This window comes from Gymnodraco acuticeps, unplaced genomic scaffold, assembly GCF_902827175.1.
Source record: "Gymnodraco acuticeps unplaced genomic scaffold, fGymAcu1.1, whole genome shotgun sequence".
NCBI lineage: Eukaryota > Metazoa > Chordata > Actinopteri > Perciformes > Bathydraconidae > Gymnodraco > Gymnodraco acuticeps.
The window spans coordinates 344,996-360,826 of record NW_022989892.1 but is presented as its reverse complement, the minus strand read 5'-3'; the positions used below and the strand labels follow the sequence as shown (position 1 = coordinate 360,826).

The 15,831-nt window shown below is 41.6% G+C and overlaps 1 protein-coding gene across 1 annotated transcript in view; it reads right to left on the bottom strand.

Annotated features, from left to right (window-relative positions):
* LOC117537826 (cadherin-20-like) overlaps positions 1-15,133 on the bottom strand; it is a 61,456-nt gene extending 46,323 nt beyond the window's left edge. Inside the window, exon 1 of the mRNA XM_034203215.1 lies at positions 14,745-15,133. The gene's annotated coding sequence lies outside the window, so the exon portion shown is untranslated. The remainder of the gene's footprint in view (positions 1-14,744) is intronic.
* Between the last annotated feature and the right edge of the window lie 698 nt (positions 15,134-15,831).

The window sequence follows — 15,831 nt, the reverse complement described above, 5'->3', positions numbered from 1 at the left end:
GCTTCTGTTAGTGTTTGACCTCCCCATTTAAGATGCTCCATCTAGGTACGTGTATACCTACTGAAGCGTGAAAGCCGTCTGAGGCAGCGTGTTAGACAGACAAAAGAGAGAGGGGTGCAAACAAGGAAAACGAAAAAGGATAATGGAAGGAGATGCACCGAAGGAGACCTGTTAAAAACTAAACCCATTTCAAAAAACTGTTCAATTTAGCAGCAATTTAACTCTTTCTCAAAACAAGAACATATCCTTCCATCCGGATTTGATAAGATTACTGAATGCTACATGAGATAATACCACTTTGTTTCAAGAAAACAACTGTAGCTGCATTTCAAATCCCCTGGCAGATTGTTTTACTCATTCTTAAGTGATGCAGTCTTTGTTTTCTGATTTCACAAAATGATCCTCGATTAAAGCAACAAGTACTTTGCTAGGTGCTGAGATGTATGGCTCCTGACAGCCACATTGTTCAAATGTAACATTGGAGGCAGCTGCAATGTGCTGCAAAGGGTATAAACAGTTCCTTTTATGTAATTTCAGGCCATTTTGTATGAAACCCTCCAAGTCACTGATGTTTTATGGAAGTTATCAAATGTCTTTCCTGTTTAAAATGCTGCTAGTGCCAACACGGAAGAATAAATAAAAGGGCGTTTAAAAGATATGAATAGAATGGGCATTGCACCATGAGGTGAATATGTCAGGTATGTTTTTGCACATTTGTATTGATCGCTAAGGTAAGTTATCCCCTCCTGAAAAAAAAATCACGGTTTTGTTTTATGGAGTGCAGAACGTAGTGAACCAACGCGCACCAGAGCACAAAGCCATCATCTAAATTTGGCTCTGTTTAGACAAAAGTCAAATGGCCTCTGAGTGTATCTGTGCCTCCTCACCTCACACCCAATAACTCTCCCCTCTGGAGGTCCGGCTAAATCCCCCCCCCCCCCCCTCACCCTATTGGTTATTTATCATTCCTCTGCTCAGATGATGTATTCAGCACGGGAGCGCTCGTAGCCAAATGCCAAGGATTGCCTCTGCCTGACTGTTGTGTTTACTTGCTGCTCCCGTACCCCCTGTGACACATCCCCGTCTCTAAAGTGCAGCTTTGATGGCACATTTGTTCAACATGACAATGCGGGTTCTCTGCCCCGAGGCAAGCTAAAAGAAGCCTGTACACGCATCACCCCGTGCAGGCGCACCAGTGTTTGCACACACATGCATTTATGATTACTTAGCTTCAGGTGTCCGCTGGCTGAGCTGCTGTTATCCTGCTCATTCAGGTGATTTGTACAGGAACACAAGAACGATGAGTGTTCTTATTTGACTTCCTCCAAGGTCATTACATCTATGAATAGTTTATAGTGTTCACATATTATAGATACAAAAACTCACCTGTCAACATGAGCGCCCTGTTTATTAAATATTGCCTTCCTGATGCAGCACAACATGTCTCTCAGCATTCCCCGTTTATTATGGGGTTGAAGCAAGATTCACCAACATTTCTCCTCCGAAATGCACCCAGGACTCCGAATCCATTAGTGGTTATCACCTCAATCACACCAGGGAAAGAGAGGCAATCTTCTGAGCAGGGGGGGGGGGTGTGCGTGAGGAGGACACAGCTTGGTAGGGGGGGGGGGGCGAGCTCTCACAGGGTTAAGAGAGGCAGGACATGCTCCACAGAGAGAGTCACTCAGCCTTATTGTGTGGACTAAATCAGAAACTATTGCCGGCCCATCCATCTCTCTCAGCTGGCACTATAGGTGGAGTTACTTTAGTGTGATTGTGCGTGCCTTCGTGTGCGATTGTGTTGTTGTGTGGAAGTGGGAAGAAAGAACAGGGAAAGGAAGGGGGGGGGGGTGGTGAGGAAGAGTCTTAAAAGCCTTAAGCTTTGCTTCCTGTCTCCTGCAATCCACCGCTCCCAATGAATCACCATCACTGCTGTTTTAGCCCGATTACTTTTCTTCCACTGCTCCACAACTTATTTAATTTCTACATGAGGCACCAGCGAGAACCATTTTATGCTTCTCTTCACAGGGAAAAATAACAAATAACCAGGAAATTAGACAATCTTGTTGTTACAATTTCTTTTTTTGTTACAATTTGCTGGAGCATACAACTAATATTAACTTCAGATGCATGAACACTGTTGTTTCTTTGTGAGTAACACTTCACTATTTAGATCAGTTTAAGCATTTAGCTGTGGTGACATTTTACGCATGTTGACATTTGCACCGTTTTTGGATTGTTGACCCTTTCACAGGCTTTTAAATGGACACTGCATTGGTCAAATCTGCAGCCTTTTCACTTTTCTCCAACCTTTACACCACCTTGCCACCGGCTGTTAATTTCGCCTAATCTGCAGGCAGGTCAGGAAAGCACAGAGTTATGACTGATTGCTCACTGGACCTTAATTTCCTTTCAGTGGTGGTGGAGACACGTCAATTATAAACTTAAATAGCCTAACTTTAAAAAGTGACCACCACTTCAGTTGATTGCATGAGCTTTCCATTGTTTTTAAGAGACGTTCCCGGTGTATTATAATTGCCTCTGTAATATGCAGAGCCTTTTATCCCGCTCATAAAAGCCAGCCACATTAATCACGGTTGTATTGGTGTTGGTGAGCTATACGAGATGATTGGGACAATAAGTGGTGCGTGTCTTTGAGAGATGCGAGCCTCGGAACGTGTCAGCCAAACTAAGTTCCCAACCATTAAATGTTATGACACTGTACTCCCATTAACATTCTGGATATTAATCATATCAGAGGCCTTGGAGGACGGGAAAGAGACGAGTGCCAAACTATTCTGTGAAGTTCATTCTTCGGTGTCACTCTCGCTTCTCCGGTAATTGTGGAGCAGGTCATATATGGAAAAAGGAGAAGGGAGGAATAAATAGATTCCTCGAAAACATGGCAGGTTTAATTTGTTAGCTTGGATACAAATTGGCTGGTGAGGAAAACAAACGACGGTTACAGGGGCTGATGGTACCAATTCGACAGGGGAAGATTGAGGAGCTGTTCTAGAGATAGCTCACGTCTCCATAAATCATGTTGACAATTGACTTGAACTGCAAGAGGAGGAGGTCTCTCATAAAGCCAGCCTGAGCAGCCCTGATATAGGACGTCTCCCTCCCACATCCCAGAAATAGAACGACAGCTTGATGCATCGAGGATGGCCTCTGATGGCTGACTAAAACACTCTCTCCACACTCATTTAAAGTGCTAATCTGATTTCTTTTTAATTCAATTTTGGCGCCACCTTCGGTATTTGTTACTATCGCCGTTGTGTTCCTTTCCAACAATCACTTATCAAACCGTGTTGGCGTGATCCATTCGGTTTCCTGTTGATGAAGATTACGTTTATGCAGAGAGGGATCTTTTTTGTCCGCGATGCACTACTGCAAATATATGAAACGCTAATTCATCACCTGTAAACAACCTGACTCCAGCGAGGGAGATTAATAACTCTTATTTACTGGCTTTAAGTTTAATCTTTTTCTATTTACATACAAAAAAACGACTTGTGTGTTGCTCTTTAACATGCAGTGCTTCAATTTTTACTGACAACCTCCTCCTTTTGAGTTTGAATGAGCTTAATGTAAGTTGCTTTTGGAAAAATCTGTAAAACTGAGTTTGAACCTCGGATTAAAGAAGTCTACTAAATCTGGATGGACAGTCGGATTGCAATACATAATACCACTGGATGTTGGCAGTTTAATAGGGAAAGCCTTATGTCAATGTAACAAACATTAGTGCAACACTAGCAAAAGCATTAGCTAACTCGATAATGCTAACGGTGTAATTGTACCTTTATATTAAAAACTACCTTCAAGTGTTTCGGCATTTAATAAGCTAAGGATGTATGACTCAAACTGCATTTCCTGGATCACGTTTCATCCTTTAACAAGCACATTGGTTTGATCACGATTTAACAAACTTCTTGCAAAGTAATTACGGTTCACTCACCACACCTATTACCCCTGGATATGAAGCTTTGCCAGCTTATGATAAGCAAAACTAAATATGTTCTCCTGGCTATTAGGAGTTCCTTCCTCTTACTCTACGGTGTAATCTCTCTCATCTCACTGCCTCTCATCTTTCGAACACACCTCTGGTTGTAGTGCAGATTTATTTACAATACTGTACATGCAATATGAGCCATGACCTGTTGATAGGATCAGAAAATGTGATGAGATAACTAAAAGTAGAACTTTGATATGCAGCATGACTATTACAGGAAGCAGTAATGTGATTACAGAGCTCTCTAATCCATTACTTTCAATGGAATTGTCTACATACATGCCGAACATGTCGTATCACTTCTCACTGTGTTTTCTCTGTATGTGTATTACTACTGTGCCACCCAGTCGAGTGTGTAAGCTTCTCCCTCTCCCTCACTGCCTCCTCGGCGGCGGCTCAGGGAGCTTGTGTTCATGTGGGTTTAACCAGATGTTGATTCAACCACTGAACAGATGACGGACTCAGCCAGCAGCCGAGGAGACAAATCCACAGTCCAACACTCAGCAGGTTTCACTGCCTGCTTTGTTTATATACGTCTCTTTCTCACACCGCATGAATGTTCTTCCAGCTTGGCACATTGGCATGGATCATCTACAAACAGAACCACACAGTCGCTCTCTTCCTCTTGGGTTCAAATTCTCCATAATAAAGCACCCAGATATTGTTCTAAACTGTATTAAATTAAACAAGTATTATCTTGAACTGTATTGAAGTGAACATGTATTATTTGGGACTGTTTAAAGTAATCCTATATATATAAACCTTCTTACTTACACTCCATGACCCAGAGACCCTGACACACACATACACCTCCTGTCTCCATGCAGCACACACACATAAACTCCTTAACCCAGATATCAACACACACACACATACGCCTCCGCTTATCGGCACACACACACACACACATACACTTCCCCTCACTAAACACACACACATGTTCTTTTTCCAAGGTTCTTTCTGGGGCGAATAATCCCAAGCACCAATATATCTGTGTACAATGTTTGATTGTTTTAAAAGAATAGTTTGTGTGAAACCTTCCCTGGGAAATTAAAGGAGTTGGGTCCGGTGGAAGATAAGAAGTGGATCTCCGCCCCAAATATGTCCATATATACTGTTGTTTCTTCATGCAAAATGCCCCCTGTTTCTGACTGGCTGGTCCCGATATCTGTATCGCACGGCAGTAGAGCGGGGAGCCCGGAGTGCTCTGTTTCAGGGCACTCTGTATTTCGTATTGTGTTTTTTACTGTATTAAAATCAGATTATTGTTATAACTTTTATGCCGGTGTTTTGAACTCCTTTTATAAAATCTGACCAGGCTCATCTAAAGGACGGCGCGGAGCAGAGGTGGGCTTTAAGCCACCACTATTGTGTTTGCTCCTACAATAACTGTCTTTTTTTAGGAGATGAAAGTTGGAAATTATGATTTCAAATCGGAAGTAAACAAAAAAAAGTGTAGTACGTGTTGTTAAGTTTTACTATATGGAGCGGTGTTATTGCAGGGAATAAACGGCGCTGTACTGAAGTGCTTTCCTCCTGTAGTAATTTATTCTAGTTAAACATCCATAAAAACAAATTCATCCAGCAACGCAGAAAGTGTAAAGCTGTCGCTGGTGTAATGACACATTGCAGAGTCTACTTGGCAAATAAAACATGAAGGTGTGAACTCCTTTTCTCAAATATGGGTTCTCATAAATATGTGGCCTAAAACTCCTATTACGAAACAAACGGAACATAATTACTGTTATTTTAGACGTTTTTGGTTTGTCCGCTCTCCAGAGAGTTAATAGCAAGGGATTTGTTTTTGTGTAGTTCAGAATCTCAAACCGTAAACTCACCCAGCCTGCAGCACTTTCCCAGATGTTATCTAATCTTTGAAATACTACCTTGTCGTCCGCAGAAAAAGTCCATCCTAAAACACTTACACCTCTCTGCTGAACATCTATCTGTTGTTGTTCAGTGGTATGTGTTTTTTTAATGAAATACCCAAGCCACAGGCGCATCTGATAGCAACATTTCCAGCCATCAGAAGCATCAAACAGAGAAAAATCCATTGTCAGACAGAGCAATTTCTCAAACAACAGTGGGTTCAGTAGACCACGATGACATACCGCTACAGGACATGAGCGCACTACACGACTCCCATCTTTTCTCCACCGTAGCTCACATGTAACCCACAGCTCCTGTCTGCCACTTTTCAAAAACATTTTCTGGGAAATGTCACAAATGACAAACTGAAGTTGACTACACAAACCAGGAGGAGAGGAAGTGTATACCTGAAAAAGAAAGCCCCACACATCCTATCTGAAATGCTTTGACAGAGAAAATGTCAAATTTCCTTTTAAATAATCAACAAGTCCTCCCATTCACAACTCTGAAAACATTTGCTATTCACATCACATGCCAAGTCTGTAAAACAGGTTCATTCGCTCTCACTCACTATGCTCATTCTCCTTGAAATAAATCAAGAGAGGAAACTGAGGCACATTCATTATGAATGCATTCCTATTCTTGTATGTGCGCTGTGCAGCCTCCCTTCTCCTTGTGCTTAATTTGCGTCTGGCTCTTCAAATATTTAAAGGTAGGATTGGAGAATTAAAGTGACTGCAAACATGGATCCCATGGCCCACTTGACAAGGTGAGGAAGATTGTTGTACAAGACAGGCACTTACTCAAACATATGGCCACGGGAGCTAACGGAAGTTAAGAATGGAGGCTAAAACCATTGGGTGTCTCCTGCTGGCAGTGCTCCATACACCTAACATATATATATCAAACAATTATTTTTAGGGGAAACTAGATATTAAACGAAAACCAGTAGGCAAATCATTTCTTAATTTGCGCCTAGTAGAGTATTACATATCACCAAATTACAGCCCTTGATACTAACATTAAGGTCATGCAATTTAAATGTAATGCTTATTAGGCAAAATATACATTATCTTAAGCAGACTCAGTAGTTACTTTTACATTTTTTAAACACTTTTAACGTGAAAGTTCATGATTTGGGTTTTGAGACACTTTATTTTAACTTCTCTCAATGAACCTGTTCCCAGCAGTTGTTTTCTTCCAAAAAAGGTCCAGTTAACCCCTGTACGTTACCTGTCCTGCACTAAATGGCAGACATACAGTATAGAGTAAGTGCAAACCAGGCAAACATAGTGGAACAGCAGATAAGAGATAGATATTTTTCCAAGATGGCAGAAACTGTGCATATGTAATGTCGCAAACTGAAAACCCATGAGTTTCGACTATACCTCGGCAATTAAACTCTTGAAAAAAGCACTTTAAAAAGTCTATTTAGGCCTTGTAACTCATTCACCATGCACGTATAATGGTATGACCTGCTTGAATTTAATATAGTATCTGCACTTTCCTTGTTGTTTGGAGTTTGAGTCTTGATGGTTTTTTAACTTATTGTAAGTCGCGTTTGGATAAAAAGGTCGGCTAAATGAAACGCAATGTGGTATAGACCAAACAAGAGCAAAAAGTAAAATTAGTAATGTACTGAAAAGTGTAGAAAAACAACCCAATCTCCTGTATTTATAAAGAGGCAACTGTTAGCTTGCATGTATGATTTGCCAACGTTATAAAGTGATCTCATTATGTATCATGAGGTTGTGCTAATTCTTCAAATAATGACTTTGCGTCCTACATCAAATCCATTTAGCTTAAGCCTTCAGACACATCTATTGATCTGCAAACGATCAAAACCATGCTTGCTGGGAAATGGTAACAGGTTTTCCACAAGTTAGATTTTTAGGTCTACCACATGAGACACTTAAACTTCCTCAGGAGACACATGAGACCCTAAATATCGCACAAAGACGAATTGATCCACCTTTCTGACTGGGAATTCCCGTAGACAGACGATACGGAACTCTTGCTGCGGTTATTTCCTCTCTCCACTCCTCTTCTACATCTTCCATTCTGTCTCATGTACGCACCTTGGATGAACAAGAGGACACAGGTAATGATATTTCAAAGAGAGGGCGGAGCGGTGTTGAAGTGTTTGTTTTCAGAGGAGTTTTGATTCCGGATGAAGGGGGGGATTGCTTTTGAGTGAGATCAAACAACTCCTGTGTGTGTGTATCTGTATGGTATGTGCCCCGCCCCCAGCACTCCCACCCATCACAGCTACATGGCATCACTGATGTCGGCCCGTCAAACAGCCTGCATGAACGCAAGGGACTCAGCGCGAGCGAATACATGCATTTTGATTGGAGCTCAGCAACATGTATCATTCATATGCAAGAAAATATAATGTCATCACAACAAAATCAATCATAAATCCTTAGTTTCTTTTTCTTTTTTGTATCATATATACAAATGAATATGACACAAGAGGAACAACCAAACATCTTTTTATTTTATTAAGCCTGCATTAACTCATTTTGGGAACATTTGGGGGTCCGTTATAAACACTATTGCCAACTTGTATTATATTGATTTGGCAAATGTTTTATCAAACTGTTTTTTAATTGCAGTGGATATGAGAAACTTTAACATGGATTTGGAGTAGTATTTGTCTTTACCAAATGTTCAGGGATTTATTTATGTATTTGTTTACGTATTCTTGCCTTTTTTAGCAGGGCAGGCAGTATACATACATAGGGGGGTTTTGTAGCCAATTATCTGCAAAGTGTGGCAAGAAAAATAATTGTTGGAAATGTGAACTAAGAAGACAGGGGGCTTAACAAAGCATTGAAGCTCCTAGTCAAATGATAATTCCCTTTGACTTGATCCCTACAACCCGTTTCACATAACATATTGTCATTTTCATAATTATTAGTATAACATATTGATTGTAGCTGCTTTATACTGTAAGCCCCAGAGTTGTTGATTTAGCAGATCATTTCAACACTTTACAGAATAATGGGTGAGGCTGTAAGTCAGTTTGATGGTTGTGAAGTAGAGTTTGGCCGGGATGGATCAGTCAAAAGTATTTTATTTCCAGTACTGGAAGGCAAAACATGTATTCTGAAGAGTTTTGCTTTCACCTCAAACAACCAGCAATTCTTCAGTGTCTCCGCAAACAGCGGGAAAGAAACAGATGTGAGACTTCTCTTTTCTGCCTCTGTCTTCTTTGTCTACATGACTCTCACTCTATTGATCGGATGCTTCGGGATATGGGAGAAAAATGATGTTTGAGGATACAGCTCAGACAAAAGCTTCCCAGCCAATCAGAGAGCAAACTGTATCCTACAGTGCAACATGTCTCCGAAACTTGAGTCACACATCCTCCAAGAGCTCCAAAAAAGAAACCTCATTACACATCAGTCAGATGACTGTCATGGCGAGACACTCTCACTTCCCTCACAGCTGCAGTGGATGCGGGTGATAACTGCAGTAGGGGCCCCTGTGTAATGTGTAAAGTGTGCGGGTATATGTGTGTTTGTGTGCATAAGCAGAGCCAACACTCGGCACCTGATCTCTTGCTTCTCTTTCATCCCGGCGTCTGTGGCAGGCTGCCACAGGCACACATCATTTAACCCACTACACCTGTTGGGACGAATTTGATACCTGACAATAATGGATTGGAGTTCAAGGGAGGGGAACGCGGACAGGAAACTTTTTCCAGAGGTCATATTTCATGAGCAATCTGCGCTGATGCATATCCCCTCCCCCCTGCTTTCAGAGGTTATGGACAAAGAAACACACACACACACAAACACGTGCTCCAGAGGCAGGTTACACATCAAGCCTCGACATGAAAGGAGGAGAAACTCAAAACCCGTTACTGCATGAGCACACATGATCTCAGAAAATACATATTGAATGCTTTTAATGATGTTTCAAAAATAGGCTTTTTATTTTCATGTTCTGGTTTGTGTTGAATAGCAGATGTAGGATCCACCTATCTCTATCATTGGGTGACAGTGGCTGCTCATTGATTGGACCCATGCTTGAGTGTCTTTTGTTATTTGGGTGTACAGCGTTTTGAGTTGTCCTTGGGTCACATTTGGACAGGGTCTGACTGTCCTTGAATTGCGTTTCATTTTTTTCTGATTGTCCCTAGCACTTATCCTTTTACATTTTGGTGGATTGGGATTGGGTTTCAGATCGTGAGAAACATATTTGACCATAAAGATCTTTAGTGTGGGCTTAGGATATTCACACGTCGTACTACAAAGACAGATGCTCTCAAAAATGCATACATAACCTGAATTACATTATCTGAAACAACAGATGATTTCTGTCGGGGCTGTTCCAAAGCGCAGTGGACAGAGTGATGAAAAGTAGCCTTATACTGCGTGCTGCTGCAGAGTACAGAAACCTAATGGATCTCTGGGTCAGATTTATAGCCGCTCATCCCCTCCATTGCTATAGGAGAGAACAAGTTGACTGGAGCTCACCGACTCCAGAGACTATAATTCATTTCTCCCCTCTGCACTCCGTTTTATTCCGCCAGAGCACATTCGTGAGTATTGGACTCCTTCTTTGGGCCAATAAAACGTAATCACTGTCTGCCAGAACCAAGGTCACACAGTATTCCTTATGCAAAGTGATGATTATTTTGGCCTCGGCTGAAGGTCGATTAGCTGTTTATTTTACGCCTATGCCCGAGAGATGGATTGTTACAAATGAAATAGATGATGTTTGGTTTTCATGTAATTACCGACCTTCGTTTGCACTTATATTTTCGGTGCTCTAATCCAGATTGTGATAACTGAGTAGGTAGCGTGTTTGAACAGGTTGACAGTGAGCACATATTCTGTCGCATGAATTAAGCTGGTGACATTTCAATAGAGGGACAGCTTCCTCAACTTTTGCTTTCCATCGTCCCATCCTATTGCACCATGTATGGACAGTTTCTCCCTGAGTTTAAAAGTCCAGCAATTGCGATATTGCAGTGCTGAAATACAGCTTGTTTTTGACCAATTTGAACCATGAGGTCCAATTACAATGTGTAGAGAAGTCATTAAGCTCAGGAAATATGCATAAGCTTAATTTCTTTTTTAGTGTATGCATCAATTACGCAATATGGGGCTGAACTTGGAACATGGTGTCCAGTTCCCTTAATACTGCCATGATGCTGCCGATTGGACGTAAGAGAGCTTTTTAACAGCAGAGCTTTAGACTTGTCAGAGTAAGAAAAAGGTGGAACTAATGAATTGAACGATGGCTCAGTTTCATTAAATGTACCAGCAAGCTATTCCAGTGCCTCCCTAATGTCAAATTCAGCCATCACTAATCTTGGGCTATTAAACACACCTGTGCTTTTATTCTGCATGGAAAGCAGGAGGCTTCGGCTTTACATCATGACCATTTGCAAACCTTTGGTGATGTAAATAAAGTGCAAGAGATTTTAGATTGCTTTAATGTTTACCCATGTGCAAGCTAGGTAGCCTCCTAATGATTAGCATGAGACACTAACCAAATATGGTTAGACACATGCATTTAGTCTCAATGAAGCTAACAGTGGCACTTCAGGATCTGAACTCAGATATGAAGTGCGTTATAAATTAAACCCATTATTAGTATTAAGATTTCTGATTTGATCTTTGTTTCAACAAGGAACATTTTTATCTGTCAACATTGTTTTTCTATCAAGACCACACACCTGCTTGGGTGAGCTGAGAGCTGTCTTTTTTTAATAGGAAATCCCCATTGTTCAGTGAAAACTAATGAGGTCCACAGTGTGTAACAGTTAAATTAAGTTAGGTGTGTGCTTTGACTGCTCTGCTGTCCACAGTGAGGACTACAGAGAGGGAGGCAGCTCTTCTCCCGGATCTGCTTGATTTGTGAATAGATTTTTTCTACATGTGGCCTTGAATGTTTGAAATTTCCTTCTCAAAACCTCGTCGGAGCAGTACGGGGGGAAAAGGACCAGGGAGAATCAATTTGAATTAATTTCAGAGATGATGTGTTCATGTCTGTTACTTTTAAACAACTCTCATTTTGAATGCATATATTGCCTTAGAGTCAGTAAGTCCTGGTAAAGAAAGAATGAAGTGAGAACATGATGGCTTTCTTCAATTCAAGAGGGAATGTTTCACTGTCTGAGTTTAGGAGTTGTAGACGCAGCCTAATTAAATGAAAACCTGCATCTTCTGGGCACCGAGGAATTAGTTCCGACTAACTCACTAACAATGGTCCGTGCACACTTATTGTAGTGTATTTACTGTGAGGTTTTGCCGGTGTTTAAAAACCCACGATGCCACAGGAATTGACTTATTTCTGGCTTTATATGTTGGATAAGGTGGAGGAGTTGTATTAGCGGTGATGTTGCTGACACTTTAAATGACTGTGGTATTATTTACTGCCTCATTGTATTTGTCTGCCATGCGCCTTTTGTGGTGCTAAACAGATGCTTCTAAAAAAAAAGTGCTGACCAGGACTCATTGTAATTGAGTGCACAACATACATTATATTATTAAAGTTGCTTATATTTATAATCCTTTCCACAGTTAGGGACGGAATATAAATTATATGTATGTTATGATCGGTAAAGATTGGATTGAAAGAGACTCAACTTACTGAGTGTCCCAATAGTATGAATTGAGATGTTCTAATGTACGATCCATTACTTTCTATTAAAGGGGCCCCTGTGCCGGCCAGCTAACCAATCAGAGCAGACTGGGCTCTGGTTTCAAACAGAGGGTGAACAGAGGTGCTGCAGCACAGGAAGTATGAGAAAAATAAAGAGCTTTTTGAACATTAAAGCATGGAGACACGTCCCAGTAGAGACACTGAATACAAATATGAACCTGAAAATTAGCATAATAGGGCATAGAAAAGAAAGTTAAGGAATAGAAATAGGATTTTATGGGAAAAATAAAAAATGTTGTTTGTCATTGGTTCAATCAAAAAAACATGAAATTCAATTTGTTTCAGTTTCAAACAATACTTATTACATACACCATTTCTATTATATAGCATCTTCACACTTTCCATTGTGGACAAACAACAAAGTCAAGGGTGAGATTCTTCAGCGTGACACAAGCATAACACTAACCAAATCCACCAGAAGTATGCATTGTAGTGTTCAGCTTGTGTTGAAGTGGCTACAAGCGCCCCAAGGTCAGTCAATCCATCAACAGCTCCCAGCTCCAACAAAAGGATTCGCTCTGTTACAAAACACTATGAGGCTGCTTCGTGTTCAGAAAACATGTGTCTCCTTGTCACACCAGGTGTCTAGTTCAGCTATATGTTTCTAACCAGAGGGTATTTTTCACCATGGTGACCTCCACTCTCGGTGTCGCGTATCACTAGGAAAATGTGCCGCATAATGATCAAATGAGCCAAAACCAGTTTTTCAAAGGAACAAAAGCTAATTTGAGGTAATATGACACCGGCCCCGGCTAACACGTAACAAGACAGTTGGACAAGCTCTAACACACTTCCTCTGACACCTGGTCTGATGGACCTGACAATCTTTCCCAGACCACAACAATGGCGACAGGGTCTTTGTTATTCTTGGGGCTCTCAAAGGCGCCTTCTGGTAGCACATAAAGGACCATCAGGCACCAGTCCCTGCAGCCATTCAATTAACAATTTACTGTGCTATTGATTTCACCGCAAAAGACGTGTCTCACATCCTGCTGACAAAAAGGAGCCTTTTACCAGCCTTTAACCTAAAGAGATGATGACTTTGAAAGATTTGTTCAGTGAACACAAACAAAACACCCTTAAATCAAGCTTTTTACAACTTCAGTCACCCCTCTGAAAATGTAGCTTTTGCAATTTCTGTGTGACATTAAAACTGCGAAAAGTCAACCTGATTTCACACCGTGCCAAAATCCCCCAAATTCCCACAACGCCGGCAAAGTCACAGAGTTTTGCTCTATTAAATCTCCTTCGACACTCAAAGGCATAAAGACTGATGCTCCAAGGTTGATACACTTCATGTTTGGGGACAGCCAAAAGCAGACCTTTTAATATAAATCCTACCCATATATGTTTAATATTCACTGCAGAGCTTTACAGAACATAGCTGTTGATGCAACATGAGTCGAGCTGATTATAGGGCCAATTGACACCATCATGGAAGTGAGAGGGGAGGAGCAGACGGGGGAGAGTGAGTGTCAGCCGGAGAGTTAGTGGAGAGGGACTTGGTGGAGGAAAGCACGACCAGGAGAGAGTACATGTAGATGCTTAATGAATTCGGTCACAGCTCAGCACAATGAAATCTTTATCCGTGGGGGGATGAGGCAGGGGACTTGGCAGAGCCCCGGCGTAACTCGGCGGGGGTGAAAAATAGAAATCCCACTGTCCCTTGTTGGCTCTCCCTCATGTCAGCTGCCGTGGTTACTGAGTTGACTGCCAGCGAGCCCCGACACTCCGGTCCTCCATCCCTCCTCTTTTACTCTATCTGTCCAACTCTCCTTCACACTCGGGTATTTCTTTTCAACCTCTCCCCCTGTTCATTTGAACTCCCCGTTTCTCCCACAGATCTCCGTCTTTATTCTCAGCTCATCTTCTTGTGTTTTTTTTCCCTCCTCTCACAACTCTATTTGACTTCACACTGTTGTCACACCGCTTGCACCGCATGCTGCTCAGTCAAATAAATCAAGTGAAAATTGCTGCACAGAGTCAATAAATAATCTTCAGGACAGCAACTCATACATAAGGAGAAGACTTACCGTATAACAGGTTGTTCTGATCATTATTTGAAACAAATCACTGTATATGTTGGAGGCATTTCATTTTAACCCAGATTTAAGTTGTCACAGTATTTTTATCAGATGCATATAAGCAATACAATAAATAGTAAACAATTCAATCTTACCTTTAAAGCCCTAGATTGTAGATTTTCAGAGAAACTTCTCCCTTGCAGCCGATGGAAATTTCTGCAGTTTTCTCACTTTTTTTCTTCTTCTTGTGTATTTCTGTCTCAGTCTTTCCAGTGGAGGTTATCGTCTGGGTTTTGTAGAGAAGTCCAGCTGACCCCTTTGCAAAAGAGGGAAAAAAAAGACCAGAGAGCAAGAGCTGGCACCTCCTGATCAACTCTGCTCCTTCAAGCACTCGGGGTGAGAGAAGTGTGAGACAAAGTAATCTTCAGGTGGAATTGTAAGACTTCCTCCCTTCCTCCGTCCTCTCCCTCTCTCTCTCTCCTCCCTCCCTGCGCTCGCTCTACCTGCTCAGAGCGTTGTGTTGGAGCTCACTTCAGCAGCTGCCTCTCAGCTCTCCCTCTTGTGTCTGAGCGCTGTGCTGTTGCTCCATCCATTCCCCTCCTTTCTCTCTCTGCGTCCCTGCCTCTCCCTTCCTCCTTCCATCCCTCCACGGCTCATGAATGTTTAGACACGCCAATTGTAGCTGAAAGGCACCGAATTAACCCTGCAAAACTCAAAGTATACTCTTTCGCTTGGCTCACTTTCCCCCAGTTTTCCTTTAGTCAGACCCCTTTCACTGCGTATGTAACCCTCCTGAATGGTACAATCAGTTCTTTTTAGGGGGAGTGATAGTCCATTAACTTTGTGGTCCCTGCTCTCCCCTGTACTTTATCAACAGACTGTCTGAAACAGGGATTATGGTCTAACATCCATGGTGAACGTGCAATCAGGGATGCTGCGCACATCAGCACACATTATGAGTCAAATTGGCTCATAAAATAATTATGAGCAAAGCGAGAAACGCGTATGATGAATAAGTAAATATTTACCACCCTCCTCTCTTGGTTATTTAATGATTAATTGTCCTTAAACAAGTCTAATTGGAGATATTGAGCCATTGGAAAACAGATCAAAGTCATCCGGTGACAGTAAACTGGTCGAATCCCCAGAGGCTGTGGAGCGTTTCCGGTGAGCTCAGTGACCCGAGAGATATCAATGCGTCACCAAAAGAAAGTTTGTGTCAGTAAATGTTGGATTTAGGAC